The sequence below is a fragment of the Taudactylus pleione genome, unplaced genomic scaffold (assembly GCF_031769625.1).
Source record: "Taudactylus pleione unplaced genomic scaffold, aTauple2 ptg000791l, whole genome shotgun sequence".
Taxonomy (NCBI): Eukaryota; Metazoa; Chordata; class Amphibia; order Anura; family Myobatrachidae; genus Taudactylus; species Taudactylus pleione.
The window spans coordinates 330,652-356,874 of record NW_028285193.1 but is presented as its reverse complement, the minus strand read 5'-3'; positions in this window follow the sequence as shown (position 1 = coordinate 356,874).

Below are 26,223 nucleotides of genomic sequence, written 5' to 3'. Positions count from 1 at the left end.
GCACGTGCATCAACAAAGTAGTGCCAAGCGTGCGCCTGTGTCATAAGTAAAGGGCCGGCTGGCTTGACCGTTAAAGGGTGCTGTAACCCCCAAAGTACACTCCAGTCCAAACCAAAAAAATAAATATTTTCTGTGTTTGTGAATTGTGTGCGCCATAGCTGCACGTGCATCAACAAAGTAGTGCCAAGCGTGCGCCTGTGTCATAAGTAAAGGGCCGGCTGGCTTGACCGTTAAAGGGTGCTGTAACCCCCAAAGTACACTCCAAACCAAATAAAAAAATATTTTCTGTGTTTGTGAATTGTGTGCACAGTAGCTGCACGTGCATCAACAAAGTAGTGCCAAGCATGCGCCTGTGTCCCATAAATAAAGGGCCGGCTGGATTGACCACTAAAGGGTGCTGTAACCCCCAAAGTACACTCCAAACCAAATAAAAAAATATTTTCTGTGTTTGTGAATTGTGTGGGCTGTAGCTGCACGTGCATCAACAAAGGAGCAGCGCCAAGCATGCGCCTGTGTCCCATAAGTAAAGGGCCGGCTGGCTCATTTCTTAAAGGGTGTTGTAACCCACAAAGTGCACTACTCTCCAGCAAAAATCAAAAAATATTTTCTGTGTTTGTGTGCGCCTTAGCCGCACGTATATATCAAAGGAATATAACATAAATGGAGGACCACACTTTCTCCGAATAAAAATAAAATAGGGAAAGATCAAGAACCACTTCCTCCTAGTGCTGAAGCTGCTGCCACTAGTCATGACATAGACGATAACATGCCATCAACGTCGTCTGCCAAGGCCGATGCCCAATGTCATAGTAGAGGGCACATACAATCCCAAATGACAAAGTTCAGGAAAATGACCTTAAAAAAACATTTAAATCATCTGAAGAGAAACGTAAACTTGCCAATATGCCATTTATGACACGGAGTGGAAGGAACGGCTAAGGTCTTTCCCTATGTTCATGACTAGTGGTTCAGCTTCACATGACGATGGAAGCCCTCCTCCCACTAAAAAAATCAAACGAGTTAAGCTGGCAAAAGCACAGCGAAGAACTGTGTGTTCTAAGAAGATATCACAAATCCCCAAGGAGTGTCCAAGTGTGGTGGCTGTTGCGATGCCTGACCTTCCCAGCACTGGACGGGAAGAGGTGGCTCTTTCCACCATTTGCACGCCCCCTGCAAGTGCTGAAAGGAGCACCCACAGTCCACTTGCTGATATGCAAATTGAAGATGTCACTGTTGAAGTACAACAGGATGAGGATACTGGTGTAGCTGGCACTGAGGAGGAAGTTGGCGAGGAGGATTCTGATGGTGATGTGGTTTGTTTAAATCAGGCTCCGGGGGAGACAGTTGTTGTCCGTGGGATGAAAAAGCCCATCACGGTCATGCCTGGGCAGAAGACCAAACATTCCACCTCTTTGGTCTGGCAATATTTCTATCCAAATCCGGACCACAACTGTCTTGCCATATGTACCATATGTAAAGGTGAAATAAGTAGGGGTAGGGACGTTAACCACCTAGGAACATCCTCCCTTATACGGCACCTGCAGCGCATTCATAAAAAGTTACTGTCAAGTTCAGAAACTTTGGCTAAGACCGTAAGCAGTCCAGGGACACCTAAATCCCTTTTTCCTGTTTTATCCAAGGAATCGGTGGATGAGGAGGATGAGGACGACATCTTGCCTCTGTAGAGCCAGTTTGTGCAGGGACACATTAATTGCCAGCTTGTTTTGTGGGGGCCCAAACTAACCAATCATTTCAGCCACAGTCATGTGGCAGACCCTGGCGCTGAAATTATTGGTTTGTTAAAGTGTGCATGTCCTGTTTATACAACATAAGGGGGGTGGGAGGGCCCAAGGACAATTCCATCTTGCACCTCTTTTTTTTCTTTGCAGTATGTACTGTTTGGGGCCTAGTTTTTCAAACTGCCATCCTGTCTGCCACTGCAGTGTCACTCCTAGATGGGCCACGTGTTTGTGCCGCCCACTCGTGTCGCTTAGCATAGTCATCCAGCTACCTTGGTGCAACCTTTTGGCCATAAAAACAATATTGTGAGGTGTGAGGTGTTCAGAATAGACTGGAAATGAGTGGAAATGAAGGTTATTGAGGTTAATAATAGCATAGGAGCAGAAAAACCCACACATTCTGTGATTTTAGCTGTTTTTATGCTTTTTTAAAAAAAAATACAGATCCAAAACACAAAACCCAGAACCCAAAACACGGAAGGGTGGTTTGGGCAAAACCAATAGAGATCCAAAACACGAAGAAAGATCCAGATCCAAAACCAAAACACAAAACACGAAAAGTGGCCGGTGCACACCCCTAATTTGCACCATATAAAATGAATCTACTTTGATTAGTAAACACGCTCTTATCATCTTCACCTCCACATTGATGCAGTATGAGATGCCACCACTAGGTGGGAGTCACAGCTCCTTGAGCAACATGAGAAATGTCACCAGATGCTTTTGTGTGAGGGGAAAAATACTGATTTAAGTGTTGCGGCTCTTGCATCTTATTTCAGCTGTTTACAAGTAACAATAGGTTTCCTCGATGTGTCAGAGAACATATGGGGAAGTCATTAGATCAAACAACACTTAATCATTTAATCTGCGCGGCGCATCACTGCAAACACTAAGCAGGAGTTGTTCTTGGAATATGTTTACGCTTAGTAAGATATGCGCTGAGCGGAGGAAAGATCTGTCACAATTTAAGGTAGCGGAATCCTGATTCAGCAGTTCATTTAATCTCTTAATGATCTTATGACAGCGGCATTTTGAGAGTTACATTAAAACTTGCTTCTCTAGTGGTTTTTAGAAGTAGACTGTGAGAATTAGGAGAGCACCTGTCTAAGTCTTCCATGAAGATCCGCGTTTGCTGTTGTGATTACTCAGCAGGGATGACTCTGGCTGGATGTGAGATACTGAATGTACCATAAATCTCTGCACCCTGTCTCCACTTTGCTTTTATTTCTGTAACATTCTATCCGGTTATAGGATAAGAGCTTAAAGCCTTCTGGTATCAAGCTGCTAAAATGCTGCAAACTACATCAGAAAAGTGCAACAGAGTCGCAATCTTTCTCTCTGTTGTCATCCCATGTCTTAGAAACTGGTTTGGATGAAGTTAATGCGTAAGCTAAAGATGGCTTCCGAGTTTCCCCAGCAGGGCTTCTCAAAGAAGCCCTGCACGCTGCGTGCTGGCAGGAGTGGGACAGTAGATTGTAAATTATAAGGTTAGTAGAGGCTATAGTGTATGCATTTGGTGCCTGGGACTTAGCTCCGCAACAGTTGGTAACTGTAACATAACATAACACAGGTTACCTACTGTAAGCCTGTCCAAACAACAATAGCATGGAGTTGGCTCTCAACGTCTCCTCTGAGGAAGACCATACGCTGCTCCTCCCCTGCCAGCAGATTGGGCAGATAGGGCTTTTATTTAGCTTATGACACAGGGGAGCCTGGAGCGAATAGTAAACTGGCATACCTGGGGACATCTCCTGGTGGGCCACTATGACTGTCTATCCTACTATCAGCTGCCAGTTTGAGCATGGAGCACCATGCACTTAGACCACCTACTTTGATCAGCCATTCCCCCTTAAGTTACAGATAAGAGGTGTTTGGACTGAATGTCATGGGCCCCAGTATAAAGAGAAGCTTTTATTACAGAACTTCAAATTGATTTCACTGATGACGAGAGAGAGAGAGAGAGAGAGAGAGAGAGAGAGAGAGAGAGAGAGAGAGAGAGAGAGAGAGAAATGGGCACTCCAGTGTCCAATGTTTTATCAAGGGTGCCAAAATATATAATGAAATATATATGTAATACCCCGTTATGCGAGGTATGTACTATGTCTGACACTGTTAATTGCTCTTCAGTGCATGCACATGTCATTACACAGGCATACAATTCCCAGCAGCCTCTGCAGCTGTTCAAGAGATCAGGAGTCCAGTAGGTTACATGAGGAGGATCAGTGACAGTTGGAAGTGAGTGGCAGTTATGAGGAGGCTGAGGTGACTGACCAGGGAGCCCAGCTGCAATGTTGAGGCAGGGAAGTGGCATTGGCAACACAGGAGGACAGCCGGCTATTCTGCTCTTTAAGAGGATCTCCAGGATCAGTTCCCCCCGCTGTCCAGCTGCAGACAAAAGTCCCACAAAAGGAGGTAGTCCCTGGCTGGAGGGGTTCCGGAGTTGTACACAGCTACTGTAGGTGCTGCACACACCCTGTAGGAAGTAATTGTGGTCTGACAAGTAAGAAAAATAATAAAAACCCCAATTATCATTACAAAGAACTGGAACGTTATTTGAGGAAGGACCTATGAACTCAGGCACCATAGGAAGCCCCCTTAGGAGCACAAATCTCTGAGTGAACGTTAATTTAGTAGCTACTAATGCAGCAAAGAGCAGAGGCGTCATAAACTTGTGCCATGTGAAATCAAGATATCGGGGCATATTCAATTAGGTGCGAAAAGTCCCGTACTTTTTCGCATGCCGGACTTTACGCCGCCATTGCTGGTCTTCCATGCGGAAAAGCATCGCGTGCGTCCCCGCTTATCCCCGTATTCAATTAGAAATCGGTGATAACGGCACCCGGCGAAACGCAAACAGTCGAAAAGTGCTGTCAGATTTGGGGAAATCAGCCTGACACCCCCCAAAAGATGCACTGAGATTGGGGATCACTATAGATACCCCCGAATAGCCCTGCTGAAGGTATTTGGGGTACTTAAATGCTCTCAATAGCTGCTGATTAGCATCTTTGCACAAGTGGTGAAGAATAGCATTTAGGAGTTTTTTGGGGTGAAAATAACTAGTCCCAGCAAATTTGGGGTACATGAAAATGGGTGCAAGCATGGTTAAAAAAAGCAAAAAGTGAAGTTTTAAAAAATGTGAAAAACGCACCTTCAGCAAACACCTGCAATAAAAAATACACCTCCCCCATACTTGCAGACCCTTCCAAAGGCTATTTCACTAGTTTTTAAGTTTGTACCCCAACTTTGTACTTTTTCATCACCTTTTTCAAAGGGTGTTTTTGGGGACCTGTCTTAAGGGTGCAGGGTGGTTTCCCCACCTTTGCACCCCAAAACTGCAATTTTGCACTTTTTTTCGACACTTATTCATAGGCGAAACTTTTCTGCCAGGTACATTGCATTGCGTTTCCGCACCGGCGAAAAGTCGGCACAATTGAATACGGGGATAAGTTTCCGCTGGCAAAATTACGTCACCGGCGAAACTTAATTGCCGAAAACGGCTTTTTGCCACTAATTGAATACGGCCCATAGTATTGGTGCATTTAGTCTGTGGAGAAATAACAAGGGACTGGACTATTTCCATAACCCACTTAGAGCATCTACAGCAGAGACTGAACCTCTGTCTGATCTGATCCATGAGACTTGTCAGTATAGATGAGAAAGACTTTACCCCACCCCAAATACACACACACCTGTACCTGGTAGGTCTAAGTGAAAACAAAGAGTAATATAGAACCTGTTTTTCAGTGATTCAGGGAGCTGCAACCCTCTCTTTTCCTGCTGCGCCTAATTTCCAAACTTTTCCAAGGAGCTACTGTATACTTGTCAATCACCAGAATTGAGTTAAATACCTTCTGCAAAAGGAGCTTATAGCAGATTCTGGAACTAATGCTGGGCACACACTTGTCCAATCTTCGAGAGATCCGACTCTTGTGCAATTCTGAATCAGCCCCACAGTACAATAGTTTTTCTATTTCCAGGAACTTGTTGTCACGTAACAGAACAATATATCCTGGAAAAGTAAATATCTTAGCAAGTACATCCTGGAAATGTGGGAACCACAGGGGTCAATGGTTTCTATTGTTTAGTCTCTGTGTGAATTCCCCATTATTACAACATCTTACTAACAAAATTCTCTGTGTTGTGATCTTACCGGCAACCTCACTAATAAGACAGGAACAGCCGTCGTGGGTAAGATGGAAATCGTTAACCTATCTCTTCTGCCTTTAGCCGATCTATCTGCGACTCCCAGAGCGACAGTAGTATTTTTAGCGCATGGCAGAAAATCGATGCTCTGTTAACCAAAGCAAACTAGTTCATATTAACCTTAGCACTGCCCTAGAAACATTGAGAGACAGAAATGGGACTTCCTACTTGGTCGCTGAGTGATTTCTCTTATTTAAATATGATAAAATAAACTCCTAACCTTTCACATGACTGCTTACTGTGTGTTCCTGTAAAATGACAGGTGTTATCTTTATTTTCTGCTCATAATATAATCATTTTGATGCATATTATTCGATCTTTGAAGCAGAAGGTTTCGTAACGAGGAGATTATATTTTTGTTAAATTAATTTGCTGCCTAAACCATATTAATGGTATAACCGCAGCTAGTGAACCCTTTAACTGCCAGACAGCAGTTTAACTGCCACCCTGCAGAGTGGATTCTTTGTGGATATTTAAAGTGAACTGGAGATTCCGCAAAATGTGCTTTGGGATGTACTTTCACTCAATTGTGTAACCATTGTGGTTGTGAATAGTAATGGGTAGTGATTAACCCAGAGTGGGCTCCGTTGCAGTCTGTGCATAGCAGTTTGTCATAAATAACAAATAGTTAGAAAAGTTTATTTAACCTTTTGTTCAGGTGCTTCAGAAAATATAATATAAATAAATATATATATATAAAGTTCTCTGAGCAAATAACTTATTTGTACAGAATCATTGACACAAATGGAGGATGTAATACTATTGCATGAAAGAGATTAAGTGAAATATGCATTACTTTCAACGGTACAGGAATTGTTTTATACCAGTATTTACCAAACTCATTCCTCAGGGAGCACTACCAGTGCATGTTGTCCAGGGAATACAGCCGGCGGTTCAAATCCCGACAGCAACATCCCGGCAGGGGTGAAAATCCAGATTGTCCAAACATAAGTATTTACTAACCCTATTCTACCCCCCAATCCTCCCTTAGGGGTGCCTAACCCTAACCTCCCCCCCAAGTGCCTAACCCTAACCCCCCTCTAAGTGCCTAAACCTAACCCCCCCTTCCCCTAGCCTAACAATAACCTCCCGGTTGGGTGCCTAACCCTAAGTTCCCCCCCCAGGATCACCTAACCTAACCCTCCCCCCCCCGCAGTAAGCCGGGTGTCGGGCTCCTGGCGTAGGTTTAATGACAGGCGTCGGGATTTCGACCAGGCTGTGGTAAGCTTCAGTTTCTGCAGCTTGGCCACAGAAGCAACCATCATGGCCGATGGTTGTGAAGGTGACACCAGGCTGCGATCTCGGTCACAGCGCTGGGTTCACAGATGCAGCGAGGAGGTGTCTGTTTCCTACAGTCACCTCCTGCTGCATTAGCATTTTGGATGGACGGAATTGCACAGATGCTTGTGTGCGGTTCCGCAATTCCGTCAATCTCAGAGTCATGCCCTTTGTCACTAGTGAACTACTGTCTACTGACAATGTGTCGGTCAATGAGACACTTTGCTTATGATGCATGGAGCTTTTATCAGTAACACCTTATTATATGTGAATAAACGCTATCACATTGCATATCTTGTCACTAGCAAACTTGTGTGTTTACATGATCAACATAGTCCCAAACCTGAAGGAAGAAGACTGTGAGGAAAGGGGAAAAGGTAATCCTAATAATATAAAACACAGCATAAATTAGAGATGTGCGCCGACCCCCGTGTTTTGGTTTTGGTTTTGGATCTGTATCTCCTCTTGTTTCGGATCTGGATTGGTTTTGCCAAAACCGCCCTTGCGTTTTTTGTTTTTGATTTTGGATCTGTATTTTTTCTAAAAAAAATCATAAAAACAGCTAAAATGGAGAGGGATGTGAACAAAAGCAAGTCCCCCCACCACCTAGAGTGATCAGACCCATGTTAATTAATAGAGGGTCTTTCCTTGTTACCCCTCGATTAGGCTAGATAGAAAAAATGGTATGCCCCTTACAAATATAAATAAACCTGGGTAAATAAAATTTGTATATGTCCTTATAATAAAAGGAAAACTTGCATGTGCCTTACAAAATAAATAAAACTTTAGTGCCATCATATCTTGTGCCCTCTTATAAAATTAGCAATAAAGTATTGCCTGCTTTTGAGAATAAATAAATACATAATAAAAAAGCAGTGCCCCCTTATAATAATAGAAAACAATAAAGAAGTGCTGTCATATTAATACAGTTAAAAAAATTGTGCATTTAATGTTAAAAAAAGAAATGCCACTTTTAAATTTAATTTATTTTTTAAAGTGTTAATTATTATTATTATTATTATTATTATTATTATTATTATTATTAATAATAATAATAATAATAATAATAATAATAACACTGATGCAATTTTCTCGGAAGATCCCATGTTTACATAATGATGTAATTAGCCAATCAGGAGCTACACGTATCATCAATATAAGACAGCCAATCAGCACGTCATGTGCTCTGAAAACTGGCAGTTTGAGCAAATCGCACTTAATTACAATTCCCCCCCCCCCCCCTTTCCTTGTGCAACAGGCTTCCAGTCATGTTACCTGATATGTAGCCTCAAACCTGTCATTGCCAAAATGTCACACATGATGGCAGTAGACAATCAATTAATATTGCTATCGTACACAGTAGTTGTTTTCAATTATTTTATCTTGCTATTTTGTTACATTGACTATTAACAAAGTTACATTTAGAAACTGTTGCATGTGGTTTGTCACACATCAGCCTGCCAGGCTCAGGTACCTGACGTGGAGCTGCCTTCATGAACCTGTTGGGTCACTAAAGCCCTCTCTGTTGTCAGTCCTTTCAGTCTACCAAGTGGGTAGCGTTTCTGCGGTAACCTCTCCCACGCCATGTCATGATGGCTTTTCCATCAATTAGGTCCGCAGGTCTGACCACCTGACTTGTACAGCCTGCAGCATAGAGTTGAAGGGCACCCTATTTAAGTCAGTTGCTGTTTTCCGACTTTTTGCCAGAACAACATCACTCCAGTGTGCGTTACCTGGCTCCAGGCTGTATCAGCAGTTCTGCTTCTGTGCAGTTCACCTGTGCGTTTATCTTCAGTCCTGCAGTCTGTTCCTGTTCAGTTCACCTGTACGTAGGGCCAGTGCCTAATTTTTTTGGTATACGAATAGAGGTTTTGGCGCCCCTTCCACGCCTGCACAGTGTAACTGTCCCTCCTGCAACTGAAACCCCCACAACCTGTAACTGCCCCACTACACATTGTAACTGTACTGTACCCCCTGCAACTGCCACCCCTGGACCCTGTAACTGCTCCCCATGTAAGTGACATGCTGCACCCTGTAACTGCTCCCCATGTGATACCCTGCACCCTGTAACTTGTACACTGTAACTGCACCCCCCCATGCAATTGTGCCCCCACACCCTGCAACTGTCTTCACTGCACACTGTGATTGCACCCCTATACCCTGTAACTGCCCCTCATGCAAGTGACACACTTGCACGCTACAATTGCCCTCATGCAAGTGACACCCCTGCACCCTGTAACTGCACTCCCCTACAACCTGTACCTACCATCCCTGCACCATGTAACTGCCACACCTGAGCCCTGTAACTCAGACCCCTGCACTGTGTAACTGCCACCCATGCAAGTGTCACCCCTGCAACATCAAGCAACTGCACCCCTCATCTAGTAACTGCCCCCCCTCCGCACCATGTAACTATCCTGTAATTGCCCCCAATGCAAATGTGATACTCCTGTTCCCTGTAAATGCAAGGGGCATTACTGTGTGGCATAATGTTTAAGGGGCATTACTGTGTGGCATAATGTGTAAGGGGCATTAATGTGTGGCATAATGTGTAAGGGGCATTACTGTGTGGAATAATGTGAATAATGGGCTTTACTGTGTGGTGTCACATGTTTCAGGGGTACTACTGTGTGGTGTTCCTCAGGGGTTAAAGTGTGCCAGAACAGGGCAGAACTACGTTCCGTTCCACCTCCTCCAGCCCACTTTACCCGGCCAGTCGAGGCAATGGGCTGGAGAGGTGCTGGATTTTGTTACCAGCGGACCCCTGGCTCCTTCCCTACAGCGGTACTACTACTGTGGACATTGTGTGTAAGGTGCACTAATGTGGGCATTGTGTACAAGGGAAATCACTGTGGGTTATAACATGAATAAGGTACACTACTATGTTGTGTAATGTGAATCAGGGGCACTAATGTGCATAAGATTGTGCTACTGTGTGTCGTAATTTGAATTGGGAATACTATTGTGTGACCACACCCCTTTCTTTTGAGACCACACCCTTTTTGCGGTGCGTGCTGTTCCTTTATTGAAAAAGCGCCAAAATTATGGGGTGGGGTGAGAGTTTCACCATGTTTTTAGGACCACTTTAAGCACTGGCGTTACTAGAATAAGAATCACTATTGTGTGAACTGAGGCCCTGATTCAGACCCACTCGCAAGCGGCTGTCCGCTCGCAAGTGGGTCGATGGTCTGCACTGAGCATGCACACGACGGAGGGAGCTCCGTCGTGCGCATGCGCCAGACGCGACGAGCGAAGGAAAGTCCTTCGCTCATTGTGTCTGATCAAAGGGGGCGTGCTGTCGATGTTGATTGACAGCACGCCCCCTTTGGTGGGCGTGCCTCCCTGACGGGGGCGTTCCCAAGGGAACCCCTCCCGTCAGAAGCCGGCCCACTGACATCACTAGTGATGTCAGTGGGAGTGATTTTGGCTCTGATAGAGCCAAAATCACTCCGGGCCTTGCGGTTAAAAACCTCAACCGCAGGCTCCGGTTCGCAGTTTCGATGGTCGCGATGGTCAAGACCATCGCGGCCATCAAACTGCACGCTCATATAGGCTGTGGGTGGTGACCCACAGCTATACGAGCGTCCAGGAGGACGCTCCATTTTTATGGAGGGCGGCCCTCATTTAGAGCGTGCGGTCTGCTCAGAGCGTACGGCTCTGAATGAGGGCCTGAGAGTACTATTGTGTGGTCATGCTCCTGTTAGACCATGCCCCTCCTTTGGATGCACCCCATTGTTCCTATTGTTCCTAGTAATATTATACCCTTCACTGGAACAGGTCATGTACCTTGAAAAAGGACAAAGTGTGTCTGAAACCCGTTGGTGGAGGAGAATGCTGTCAAGACTTTGTGACCTGTTCCAGGGAAGGGTTAGTCAGGACTGGAGGGAGGTGATTTACCCAGGTGTCACCCTCTACTTGTGTATTACATCTGTCATTGTGCCTTTCTGGAAAGGCCACTTATGGTACTAAGTGATTTCTTTTATGACTATTGTTCTTTGTTAATAAATGTGATACTTTTAAACACTAGGATAAGTTTTTTCCGATTGCATATGGAGAGAAATCACCACGTGAAACAGGGAGGACTGAATAGAAGGGTTATACGAAGATTCATAAAGAAACCTTTATGTGCACATCTTTCACCAAGTAAAGGTGAGAAATCCCTGAGTACATCTATAACAGCTGTCATTGTGAAAGTGATATTAAAACCATTTGTTATATTTTCTCTTTCCTTTACAGAGATTTTAGAGACACTTTCCAGCGTAAGTTGGCTAGCTCCTATTGTTTGTTTGGTGTGTATGAGGTGTGGTGCTCATGAGTTGGACTCTGGCAGCAGGATTGAAAAAAAACGCAGGTTATAATTTTTGGAAAACCACAGGAAACACTGGCCCTGATTCAGAGCCGGACGCTCTTTCAGAGCGCTCGCTCTGAATCAGTGCACTCCTTTTTTTTTTTAGAGCGGCCTCCTGGCCGCTCGCATAGCTGTGGGTGACCACCCACAGCTATAGCGAGCGGCCAAAATGATGGTCGCGATGGTCAAGACCATCGCGACCTGGTCCATTGGGCTTGCGACGAGACCCTTGTGGTAGGGTCTCGTCTGCCGCAAGCCCTGAAGTGCTTTTGGCTCTATCAGAGCCAAAAGCACTCCCACTGACATCACTAGTGATGTCAGTGGGGCCGGCCCCAGACGGTAGGCATTCCCATGGGAACGCCTCCGTCTGGGCAGCCATGCCCCCGGCATGCCCACCAAAGGGGGCGTGCTGTCAATCACCATCGACAGCATGCCCCCTTTGGTGCGAGACCCATAGCGACGGCTTGGCCGTTGTTATTCAGGTCTCGCGCATGCGCACGACGGAGCCGGCTCCGTCGTGCGCATGCGCACTTGGTCAACATCGACCCGCTTGCGAGCGCTCAGCGCTCGCGAGCGGGTATGAATCAGGCCCACAGTCTACAAGATGATTGATTACTATGGACAGCTTCGCATACTCTCCTCTTTTGAAGGTTTCATACCTTGATCTGTTTGTCATTATGTCATACTTGCCAACTCTCCCTCATTGTCAGGGAGACTCCCTGAAATAGTAGCAATCTCCCTGTCTCCCTGAAGAGTCTAGCAATCTCCCTCATTTCATCCTTACCCCCATTATGAAGCTGTTATATTAAAAAACAGAGATATATATATATTCAAATGGGATCATTAGTGTGATTTCCTTGCATTGGTTATTATAAGGCACAATGATCCCTATGAATTTCTGAAAAGTATTAGTGCGTTTTCATCAACAAACAGATCTTACTAACTGCTTTTGGGGTGGTATACATGTGGATGTAAGTCAGGTTTAGGACACGCCTCTCAGATTTATCAGTACACGCCCACTGTAACACGCGCTCATAGGTGCTGCTTTCACAATCTCCCTGAAATGCTTTTTCAAAAGTAGCCAAGTATGCATTATGTGGCATCGTTTACTGACAGTAGCTTCACAGAGAAGTATATCAATTTTAATGTCCCTTAAAGTAAAGTAAAACAACCCTAGCCTGTCCCTCCCATTAGAGACAAGGGTTTATGAGAGGAACTATCTTTTATCTCAAGAAAACTTTTGTGACTTCCTCAATCTTCAGGTTCCTGTTTATCAATGTATTGAATTTATTTGGAGTATCTGAGACTGTAACCTAGCAACAGAAACCTGCTGCGGGCCAGTGCATGTGGCCATTCGAGGGCTGAACCGCAGGCTGAATTAATAGGAACCAAAGTATTGTTAGTGCAATAGGTGGGAAAATGCAATAAAGAGAGAATAAAGCCATTAAAGGCAATAATAAAAGAAAGGACTTCTCCTCAGAATAGTCAGGTTTAGGTGAAAGTAATTACACATAAAGGCCATCGAGGGAAGGTAAAATGCCGTACAGGGGAGTAATATTATATGGGGGGGGAAACAGAACACATTGTTCACAAAGAAACTTTATTACTACAGTCAGTACAAGTACTGTATTAGTTCCCAAATAAAGCAATTTCATAAGATTCCTTAAGACGTATTGGAAATGTTGCCTAGCAACAAGGCCCACATGAAGGGACACAGATAAGAGCTGTATTCAATATGGGAGCGAAAAGTTCGTGCTGGACTTTTCGCTCCACATCTGAGATTTCCCTGGGATAAAGTATCGGGCACGTGCCCACTTTATCACCGTATTCAATTTAAAATCAGCGAAAACGGGACCCGGCGAATTGGGAGCTCCGAAAAAAAATGGGAATTTTCGGGAATTAATTGTAGGACCCCCTTAAAGATGTCCAGACATGGGGGATAACTATGGGTAGCCCTGTTTTTGCCTGCAAAAGAAAGTCGGGTTTTTAAATAGCTGCGGCAGGTGTTTTTTCCTGACATTGAAGAAGTGATGTAGAAGAGCACTTAGGTTTTTTTTTCTCGTTTTTTTAAAGTGGTCCCATCAAATTTGGGGTACATGAAAATGGGTACTACCATATTTTTAAGTCCGTAAAGTCATTTTTTAAAAATTCAGCAAAAATGCACCTGCCGCTAATAGCCTATTCTAGCAAACACCTGCTGCATATTTGCAGAACAACCCCGAAACCTATTTCCCTATTTTTAAACACTGTTTCCACTTTTTTTTTTTCACCCCAAATTTTTAATTCATTTTTTTGGGGTGTCCCTATTTTTTTTTTTTCTTACTTTTTTTGACACAGTTTATTTTGAAATGACATTCCCAGGGGTGCGGGCTATTTTTTCTAAGCCTGCACCCCTAAACCCCAATTCTGCACTTTTTTTCGCCATGTAAGACATGGTGAAAATGTATCCCCGTTTTCTTTCAAAGACTTTTCGACCCTGCGAAAAGTCTTTGAAATTGAATACGGGGATAATTGAAACATGCGAAAATGACGTCATTGGCGATAATTTATCACCAATTTCGACTTTTCGCAGCCTAATTGTATACCCCCCTAAGTCTTCTCATGTTTTGCATGCATGCAGCGTAAATATTGGCTGCTTTTGCATGTAGCACACAAATGCTGATCAGCTTTATTTCTACACTGCAACTTAGGGGTCCATTCATCGTCACATTATTTCTACAAAGCAGGTGACAATTAACATTTCCACCCACTGTACTTTTGCAAAAATTAGGATTGGGGCTCTTCGTTATAAAGGTATTGCAGTAGATATCACTGATATCTCCTGCTTATGTTTCAGCCTCGATCTGTCCCGCTGTCCCCATACACTAGTATGGGAACCTAAATTCATCAAGCTCCAAAAAATACAATATTTTCGAAGCTTGACTGCTGAGCATTCGCCATCTTCAGATGGTGTTTGTTCCCGCACCCCCACTTGCAAAGAGGGATTCTTTTGGTTCCCTCCACCCCTGTCCGACTCCTTCCGCCAGATGCTGGGTCTTTGTGCTCCTGTGCGAATCAAAACTCGGCAGTGCTAACTATCACTGCATCAGAAGTAGCGGTGTAGGAGATTGCAGAGACAGATGATTTTCGGATCCGCTGTCTCCATACAGGAACAATGTTTAATGACTTCGCTGAATTTGTATCCACCACTGCTTCTCGCAGCGGCTCCCCCGATAATTAACATAATGAATGGACCCCTTAGATCTAAGCCATACCTCCGAACATGACCCTCTCCAGGAGGGACACGATGCTCTGGTCCTTGACTTCCCTGGTAAGAGGTGGGGCTGCAGCGCAGTTCAAAATTCAAATAGGGGAGTCACACCAACTGTCATTTCACACACTGCCAAACATCACTGGCTGGGACTCACTGGCAGTTGGTGTGACTCCCCTATTTGATTGGACTGTGCTGTAGCCCCACCTCTGGGCCCTCCACCAATCATAAATGACCAGGGAAGTCCAGGACCAGAGCATTGTGTCCCTCCTGGAGAGGGTCATGTTGGGCGGTGTGTCTAAGCTAGGACACGCCCCTCTGAAATCTAAATCTGAAATCTAAATCTCTCTGCACATTTTACATTTGTCCCACCTGCAGAGTTTTACATTAATTAAAATGTCCTTATTATAAAGTTTAAAACGATGATTAGCGGCGTATCCAGTACTTGGTCACGCTTAATGCTTGATGCACTTTCAAAATGTCTTGAACTAACCGCCTGCTAACACCCAATCAGTGGCGGAACTAGCGGCGGTGCAGTTGGTGGCTTGCACCTGGGCCCGCTGTGGTGCAGGGGCCCATAGCCGCTGCACCCGCCGCCAGTGTCCCCTGGGCCCCACAGTATTTAAGTGTAGTGCAGACCGCAGTGAGAGTGGTCCGCACTACACAGTAACAAACACACTGCCGCCAGCGGCGGCTTTGTGTTTGTTATAGCAGCCAATGAGAGTCAGACAGACTCTCATTGGCTGCTGACTCCACAGAGGGAGCCAGCAGGAGCTCACTCATGAGCTCCGCCTTCCGGCTCCTCCCGCAGCGGGTGATGGAAGAGACGTCTCTCTCATAGTGCAGAGCGGGCCGGGAGGAGCGGACAGCGGCAGTCGCGGCAGGAGCGGGGATTCAGGTAAAAATATGTCGACCTTAACATGTCAACACTAGAATGTCGACATACATGTTTTAGCCTAACTCTAAAAATAACACAAAAATGTGATGCCGACATTCTGGTGTCAACATGTTAGATGTTAACATTATGAACATGTTGACATTTGTAAATGTCAACATTTTCATGTCGACCTAATGTCCATTTCAGCAGTCTGACTGTCGAGAGTCAGAACTTGTCAACATTATGCTGTTAACATTTTGGGGGGTGTTCAATTAGCATCAGGGTTTACTCCGCAACTAATTCTTGCGCTTGAGCAATTCAATTAGCGAGGATTACCCCGCGCTCGAGCCCAGGTAATCGGACTAAACCTCGCTGCTCATGAGGTGCAAGGTAAAGTCTGCGGAAAAACCACAAAATGGTGTTCACGCGTGGGGAAAAAAAAACATTGATTCCGCATTTTACATGGAATCTGTGGGTTTCTATGCCTGAATGCCTATTTTTCGGTGCGGGAAAAAGGCTATTTAATTGAATAGCCTTTTCCCGTGCTGCAGGTTTTGTTGCCGGTAATTAGTCACAGGGTAAACCCCTAATTGAATACCCTGCTTTGACTTTCGACATTCTGAGCAGATCCTTTAGTAAGTTATATAAATAAATAAAAATAAATACTCTGGGTTTATAGGGCATCTAAAAGTTCTTTAGGTTATGAGAACATGCAGTTCTAATTGTGGGGCCTATTCATCAACACTAAAATAATGTTTTTAAGGACATTTTTCTTAATTAACATTATTTTAGTATTCATGAACACAGTTAGCACAGGAGATATCACTGATAACTCCTTGCTAAGTCCGCCTGCGTTACTTTCCACACTCCCCATACATTAGTACATTAGTACATTAGTATGGGGATATGGTAATTATGCTATTCATCAAATTCCGAAAACTATGTATTTTCGGAATTTGATAGAGTTACTATCCGCCATTGTGAGGTGGCGAATAGCAGGTGACACTGCTTCCAGCTGGTGATGTCCCCCGGCGTCTCCATCCGGTTCTCTGGTCCGTAGCTGGCTCCGGTGGCTGTGCTGTCCCGTGTTCTCCCAGCAGAACACAATAAAGTTTAGAAAAAAAATAATTTTTTTTTTTTCTAAACTGTACTGTGGGCTGCTGGGAGAACACGTGACAGCACAGCCACCGGAGCCGGAGGTGCTGTAGTTGGCAGGTAAGTGCGTGGACGGGGGGAGGTGAGCAGGGGGGAGGGGGTTGGGGGGGACACGAACTAACCGCTGTTGTAGGCAGTGCTGTGCATGCGCTGGCTTTACTAATGTAACAGCGCATGCGCAGAACGGATTCCAGCTGCGGTAAGTTAGTGTAGATAGAGATAACTATCTATTTCCCGAAAAGCTGTCATCGCAAAAATGACAGCTTTTCGGAATAGATACTTATGGAGAGGAGGAATGATGAATTCCTCCGGTAATTAGGTAGAACTCCATGCAAGCTCTAAACCTAATTACCTCCAGAGAGTTTTAAGGTGTGATGAATAGGCCCCTGTGTGTCCTGCTTTTCTCAAAAAAAAATCAATCAGTTCATTGTATATATGTGTTAAGCTGCATATCCACTAGCAGATAGTGGAACGACAGTACAATTACAACATTGTAATCGTACAGTCGTTCCTCTTCCCCTGTAGTGTCTACACTGAAGAATATGTCGTTCAGTGTAGGCGCCCTCCCTCATCCCCGAACATGGCCAATCTGTCGTTATCGGCAGATAGACCAGCATGTTCAAGCGCTGATTGATGTCGGAAACGACTAGCGAGAGCGCGCATCCCTGGGTGTTTCCGACATTATAGTGCACGATTTGTGCATGATTAATGAGCGATTGAACAATAACAATGTCGTTATCGTTCAATCGCTCATTAATATCACCCAGTGGATGTGCGCCTAAAGCAGTTTATTTCGGGAAATTTACAATTACATATGATATATATTTTTTTTATTTCAACAGATTATGTTGATTTAATATATTCATTTGTCAGTCATGTGCTTTATTTCACTGTCCAGTTCCAAGCACAACTTTTTCTGCAGTGACCTAACAGGCGTCTGTTCTTCAGTGCACTAACACCAATGAAGTTGTACAATTACCCTTTTCATTGTTCAAGTCACACATGACCAGCAATTGATTGTAGAAATGACCATGGGAAATGATGGCGGATAATGGAAATTCACAGACTGCCGTAATGTTCCCCGGAGCTGCAGGGAAATGTTGATTTCCCCAGCAGCCCCTCACAAACAAAGTCACGCTACGTTTGCTGTAAACGCATGAAATGCATTCGGAAGTAAGTTAGGGCACAAAAGATAGATTAATACGGTCAGCATACAGTAAATCTATACCGAGGCTTATTTCTTGCTACATTGTGTGAGCAAATTGAGCACAGACGGTGTAATGGTTAGCATTACTGCCTCACAGCACTGAGGTTGTGGGTTCGATTCCCACCATGGCCCTAACTGTGTGGAGTTTGTATATTCTCCCTGTGCTTGCGTGGGTTTCCTCCGGGTCCTCCGGTTTCCTCCCACACTCCAAAAATATACTGGTAGGTTAATTGGCTCCCAACAAAATAAACCCTTGTGTGTATGTGGTAGGGAATATAGAGTGTAAGCTCCACTGGGGCAGGGACTGATGTAAATGGCCAAGTATTCTCTGTAAAGCGCTGCGGAATATGTGGGCGCTATATAAATAACTGGTAATAATAATGACGCTTATGTGCTACACATTGGAATGCAAAATGGTCATTTGTAATACATTTTGGATATACAGTATAGGGACTGATACAGACTATATACTATGCCAAATGGCAGAGCGTATCCTGTGTGACTTTGTACTGTCTATGCCCAGATGCACATGTGCCTATGCAGAGGTATGTGATTCTGCCACTTATGCCCACCTGCGCCTAGATGTGCAGAGTGGGTTTGGACAAGGACATTCTAACACAGTTCAGATAAAGGGTGCTAAGCCTTGGAGAGAGATAAAGTACCAACCAATCAGCTCCTAACTGTGACTTTATAGGCTGTGTTTCAAAAATGACAGGAGCTGAAGGCTTAGTACATAGACCCCATGGTAAGGGAGTGTTTCAGCAACCGCATATTATAGACCAGGAGAAAATGCCGTATGACAGAGTGTGTCAGGGATAGGTCGACTAAAGCTGTTTCCACTTTTAAATAAGCGACTAAGGGGCGGATTCAATTAGCCGTGAAAAGCCGAGATGCGTAATGTTTTTGTCTCATTCGCCTGTTTTGAAGCAGAGTTTTTCACTTACTTTCACAATGCGCGTCCCCGCTTTTCGCCCTTTTCAATTGCAAAGCAGATGGAAACGCATATGTGCGAATGCAGCGAATAGCGAAACTAGCAAAAAGGACAGCTTTTTTGGGGGAAATCAGTCTGTACCCCCTAAAAAGCATAACTCACTCAGGGAATCAATATAGAAGAGTATTAATAACCCTAATAAAAGTAATTAGGGTACTTATATTGAGTGAAAGGGCTGTTATATGCATATTTGCATAAGTGTGGAAAAATTATGGAAATCAATTTCTTTGGGGAAAAATAATTGCTGTAGTTATATTGGAGGTACATGTAAATGGGTGCTAGTATATTTTTGTATATATAAAGTGCAGATTAAAACATTTTAAAAATACACCTGCTGCAGCCACCTGCAATCCTAAAAACACCTGCCCCATCCATACAGCACTCCAAAGTACCTATCCCATCCATACAGCACTCCAAAGTACCTATCCCATCCATACAGCACTCCAAACTACCTATCCCATCCATACAGCACTCCAAAGTACCTATCCCATCCATATAGCACTCCAAAGTACCTATCCCATCCATACAGCACTCCAAAGTACCTATCCCAACCATACAGCACTCCAAAGTACCTATCCCATCCGTACAGCACTCCAAAGTACCTATCCCATCCATACAGCACTCCAAAGTACCTATCCCATCCATACAGCACTCCAAAGTACCTATCCCATCCATACAGCACTCCAAAGTACCTATCCCATCCATACAGCACTCCAAAGTACCTGTCCCAGTACTTTAGACCCAAAAATGACATGTTTTTTTGGGGGGTGAATTAGGATATATATATATATATATATATATATATATATATTTTCCTAATTAGTCATTGGGGGGGTGTCCAAAGGGTTCTGAACCAAGGGCCTGATTCAGACGCGGACGCTATTTGCGGGCGCTCGCTGGCTAAAAGCTAAAAGGGGCTGGCTATTTAAATCATGTGCTCGCACTGCGTCGTGTAAAGCCGCCCACTAAGTAATAGCGAGCATCCGCACTATGCGCTTGCACCTGTATAAAGACGCCCCTTTGCCACTCGCAACACACGTCATCTCCAGCAGTTGTAGGATTAATCGGGAACATCGAGAGCCATCGGATCTGCTCGCAGCGCTTGTGGTAGCCTTTTCCCACCACAACATTGTGAGCAGTTCAGGCTAAAATACAACCCAGTCACATGTGTAATGACGCTACTTTTAATTATGCACACCCATTAAACGCCATTCTGACGGTCGGGCACACCTGCATTTGCACATCCACACCCCCGTTTACAAGCACCTTCCCCTGTTACCATCCACAAACGGCACTATCTGTCACTGAAAATAGCGGCCCGACTGCGGGCTACGGGTGAGCACTTTCCCATCACAATGACTGGTTCATGCACGCGCATTGCGACTCATACGCATGCGCCAATTGCAAAAAATTGGGTGGAGAAATGTTTCGGCCTATGGAGTTTTTCGCCTAGGCGAAAGCGTCCTGGAATTGAATAGGGCCATACTTCGGAAACTAGAAAACTGCGCATTGACGAAAACTTTTCGGCAATCGCGGCTTTTCGCCTCTAATTGAATATGGGCCTATGAATAAAACTAAATTTAAAAGTCTTGTCAAAATTAACACTAATTCTAACAAACTTGAGGCATTAATATGTATAACACATTCGCACTCAGCCTACTGAGCCTAGATTACTAAACACTTACTGTAGTTATAGGTATGCTGACTTCAAGTTCTCAAGGGAATATTAGAGAAAAGTTCTTCAGTAAAATCCATTATAGTATCAGTAAACTGTCTGCAAAAATGATGACTAAAACATTGACTAAAATTCATGGCCGGATTATAGGCATGGCGGCAGGGGCGGTCGTCCCAGGGCCCCCACACATAGGGGGCCCCCACACCATACTTGCCTACTCTCCCAGAACTGTCGGGAGCCTCCCGAAAACCGGGTGGCGCTCCCGACACTCCGCAAGTGGAGGCAAGTCCCCCGCATTGTCCGCCAGCCCCCCGCTACTCCCCACGACTGCCAGGCTCGCCAAGAGGGGAGGGAGAAGGTACAAATTGCCCGGGCTTGCTGGAGGGGCTCTGCAGGGGCACAGGCCCGGCACTGCTCACCCCCCTCTTACATCACAGCAGCCCAGCACACGCTGCTGTGTACTGGGCTGCACTGGGAGACTGCTCGCAGCTGGTAAGAAGCAGCCACAGCAGTCTCCTATGCCTGTGGGGGGAGCGATCAAGCTAATCGTGACCACCACTGGTTATGCGCCAGGCTGAGGGGGCTATCTGCGCCCCCCTTGACAGCGTGGGTGGTTCGGAGGGACATTGACACGATTCGTGCTGAATCGTGTCATTGTAGCCCCACTCCCTACTTTGTAATCCCGGTAATATTGGCATTATAAAGCGGGGGGCAGGGCCGTGATGACATGATCATGCGGACACGCCCCCGCTCCAGCCACTTCAGCCGCCCCCACCCTCTCTGCTGCACGACCTGGCAGCCCCCTCCCAGAAGTGGCTGCCAGAAAGTCGGCACATATGCCTACACACAGTCACCGCAATTACTGCATTAATTGAGTGCAAAACAGAATTTTGCTACCTGTGCTCCAGTTCTCCTCGGCGGCTCAGCTTTTCCATATATATATATACACTGTGTGTATATCTATCTATCTATCTATCTATCTATCTATATATAAATATATATATATATATATATATATATGTGTTTTCCTATTCATAAAAAATCTTTTGACATTGTAAGTGGTAGTGCAGTGTGTTATTCTTATTCATAAAAAGTCTTGTGATACTGTAGGTCATTGATACTGTAGTATAATATTTAAAATTGGTACAAATTGACGTGTGTGCTGTACTCCACTTCATTCGTGTTTGTTGATATGGAGAACGATTAGTTGAGAGGAGAGCAGGAACCACATACTAGTGCTGGAGTTGCTGCCAGTGCCACCAGTCATGACGATACTAGTCCGCCTACATTATCTTCTAAAGCCAATGCCCAAGGGCATACAGGTCTTAAGTCAGGGCTAATAAGGATGTTGGATGTTGTTGATGAGGAAGTTGTTTGTGTAAATCAGGCACCAGTGGAATAAATAGTTGTTGCCCATGATAAGGAAAAGCCCATTGTCATGCCTGGGCACAAGACAAAAAAATCCACTTCTTATGTGTGGAATTATTTCTACCCAAATTCAGACAACAATTGTCAAACCATCTGTACCCTTTGTAAAGGCAGAGTAAGTAGAAGTAGGAACCTTAACCATCTAGGAACCTCCTCCCTGTTACGTAATCTGCAGCACATCCATCCAAAAAGTTTTTTTCAAAATTCAGAAACTTTGGCTAAAAAAGTAACAACAAGTAGTCCAGCATCAGCTAGCTCCCTTCTCTTTGGGAGATGCAAGCACCTGCCATGTTCACCATCAACACCTTCATGAACAATATCAATCATGAAGCGATTGGTTTGTTTTGGCTCCCACAAAACAGGCTACTAATTGGCAGCTGACATTGCTGGAAATGATCTCTACGTGCACAAACTGGCTTTACAGAGGGAAGATGTTGTCACCATCATCATTCAATTCCTCCCCCTCATCAGAGTGTACATCATCTTCACACAATATTAATTTGTCCCCACTGGAATCCACCATTATAGGTGCCTCTGTAATATTTGGCTGTAATTGGTGTAGAATTTGTAGTTCATTTTGATGGACATCATCTTTTTCACACTTTGAGGAAGTAGCCTCCTATGCCGATCACTGACAAGGTTCCTGGCTGTGCTGATAACTCTTTCTGAGTACATACTGGAGGGTGGGCAAGTCAAGTAAAGCAAAGCCAGTTTGTGCAAGGGCCTCCAAATTGTCTTTGGTGCCTGCCAGTAGTCAAACGGACTGTCTGACATGCCTATTTGGACGCTATTTTTAAAAAAATGTAAAATAGTCATCAACCATTCTTTGAATGGTAACTGTATCAGATAGAGTCATGGTAGAGGTCTCATTAATTGTAGGCAATTCTTTTAGACCCAACCAGATGTCAAAACTTGGGTGTGTTGACTCATCTGCATCACCAGTGGGTCTTTTGGAAAAGTTTAGTTTTTTTCTCGGCAGAAGATGCACTTGCTGGAGAAACTGAAGGAGAGGCTATTGCTGCATCATGAAAATTTGCTTACCGACAGCTCTTTGCATCTCTTCAGAACTGTGTCCGTTGGGAAGAAAGACACAACGTATGACTTAAACCTTAAATCTTGAGTTTGCTCTGTTCAGCTTGTCTACATGTCTGTGATTAAGTGGACAGTGGGTACAACAGCATTATGGAGACCACTAATTAAGTTTTTTTTAACGTCCCTGTACAGGTTGGAAATTGGTTTTCTAGTGAAGTGGAATCTAGATGGGATTTGGTAGTGGGAACACAGGACCTCAATTAACTGTCTAAAACCCACTGCATTATTATACCATCTCGCAGCTCACAATATTGATTTAACTATTTTTCACCAATATAGGTCAAAGGCCGCAGCGAGCTGGCTGGCTAAAGTAAGCAACAGAACAGTGGCACAAATGCACAGAAGTTTAAAAAAATATAGGACATCTATGAAACATTGCCACACAGCAGTGGCAGACAAGATGGCAGTTTAATAAACTATAGTAATATCAGTCAGCAATGCCCCAAATTGTGCAAAATGTAAAGAAAAGAGGTGCAAGATGAAATTGTCCTTGGGCCCTCCCACACACTCTTATGTGGGATATTAAAAAGGACATGCACAGTTTAACAAACCAAGCACTTTAGTGACAAGGACTGACACTTTTGTGGCTGAAGTCCTTGGTTTGTCTGGGCTCCCACAAAACATTTTTTGGAAGGACTACCTTCAATTATTAAGGAGGAGGTTGAGGATGAGGGTGTTGGTGGTGGAGATTGAATGTGCTGGTCCAAACTGCTGGTAGCTGGTACTGAACTTCTTGTTATTAATTTACAAATTCTTATAATTTTGTTAAACAAATTGAAAGAACTCGCTGTAAATGACGTAACAGGGAGGAAGTGCCTAGATGGTTAACATCCCTTCCTCTGCCAACTTTGGCTTTCCAAATGGAACAGATGCCTTTACAACTGTTTTCAGAATTTAGATTAAAATAATTCCACAAGACGTGGCTTTTCTGGCTTTCTTTTTATTACAAGCAAGAACTGCGCCCACTGGTGGCTGATTTATGCAAACCACATCCTCATCATCAACATCCTCATTAGGGTCAGTTAGGACACAAATTTGCCTCTCATCCTCCTTTTGCACGTCCTCCACACTATCATCCTGATTTTCTATTATTTCACCATCTAATACTAGCACAGCCGTCATGGCGTCAGTCATCCGCTGTGCAACTGGGTGACAGCTGTTATATTTACTTCCTCTATCAAAGGATTGTTTAATAGTCAATTATTTTTTTAAATTACTACTAGTAGTAGTCTTCTTTGTCCCTTTCTGGGATGAAGATCCACCCCCAGCAGCAGCAACAGGTGTAGCACTCAAGGATCCTTCTGAGGAATCACGGATAGGAGTCAGTCATGCTTATGAAATTGGATGCAGCAGGACTACTTCCGATCACGATTGAGAATGTTGATGATGCAGGTGTTGGTGGTGGAGATTGCAGGCGCTTGGATCTAACAGGGAGAAGGGAGCAGTTAGGTGACGATGGACTGATTGTAAGTTTTTAGCCAAAGTTTCTGAATTTTGCAAACACTTTGGAATTTGATGAATGCACTGCAAGTGACGTAACAGGGAGGAGGTTCCTAGATGGTTTGGCAAACGTTACAGATGGATTGTCAACTGTTGTCCAGATTTCGGTGGAAACAATTCCACACATGAGAAGTGGATTTTTTTGTATTTTACCCCGGCATGACAACTATGGGCTTTTTCATACCATAGGCAACAACTGTTACCTGATTTACCCAAACAACATCCTCGGCATCAACATCCTCATCATCAACATCCTTATCATCCTTGTTAGCGCCAACTACATAAATATCCTCCTCATCCTCCTGGTGCAATTCCACAGAATTATCTTCAATTTCTACGTCAGCATGTTGACTTGTGCTGCTCATCCCCACATTTGCAGAGGGCACACAAATGGTGGAAGGAGGATCCTCTTCAAGTACAGTATTAGAAAGGTCAGGCTCACACATGGCAACCACGGACACACTTGGACTCTCCTTGGGGATCTGTGACATTTCTGAGCACACAGTTGGTTCATGCGCCTTAGCGATTTTTATTTTTTTGACACTTCACAGAGAGAAGGGCTTACATCATCATAAGATGCAGAACCAATATTCATAAATAAAGGCCTTATCCTTTCCTTGCCACTTCGTGTAGTAAATGGCATATTGCCAATTTTTTGTTTCTCTGCAGCTAACTTAGCTTTTAATTTTTTTTTTCTTTAAAACTGTAAAACATTGCTTGTTTGATTTTAAATGCCCTGACTTAAGCCCTTGGGAATCGGCCTTCATAGATGACGTTGACGGCCTTGCATTGTCATCATGACTGCTGGCAGCAGCTGGAAAACTGGTATGTGGTTCCTGCTCTCCTCTCATTTGATCGTCCTCCATATCAACAAACTTACACTGCGGTCTGGCCGGCAGTGTAACCGAACAATATTTTTTTTACACTGGGGAAAAGCACCCCTGAATGAGGCAGCAGCCCCTTGATGAACAACATAGACAGCACCCCTTTTTTATGGACAACAAAGCACCCCTGTCGAGAGCGTACAGACCACCTGCAGAGTCACAAATATGAGGACGATAAACTGCGGTCTGGCCAGCAGTGTCACCAAACAATAATAGTGTAACTACCACCTAGTACACACACACAAAAAAGAAAAATTTTATTTTAACTTTTATTTTTTTTACACTGCGGAAGAGCACCCCTGGATTGACAGAGCACCCCTGGATGGCACAGCACCCCTTTATGATCTGCAGCCCTATCACCTTGATGGACAGGACATGACAGCAGCAGCCCTTTATGTACTGCAGCCCCTGCCCCTTGATGGACAGGACAACAGTGAGTGACACAGCAGCACCCTCCAGTGTATATACTGCAGCCCCAGCCTGACAACACTGCACCGTTGAACAAATAGTGACAATGACAAGTCACTGACAATGATTGATGACTATCAAGTTGACAACTACACTAACTGCACCAAGATCACGTCTGCTCTGTACAC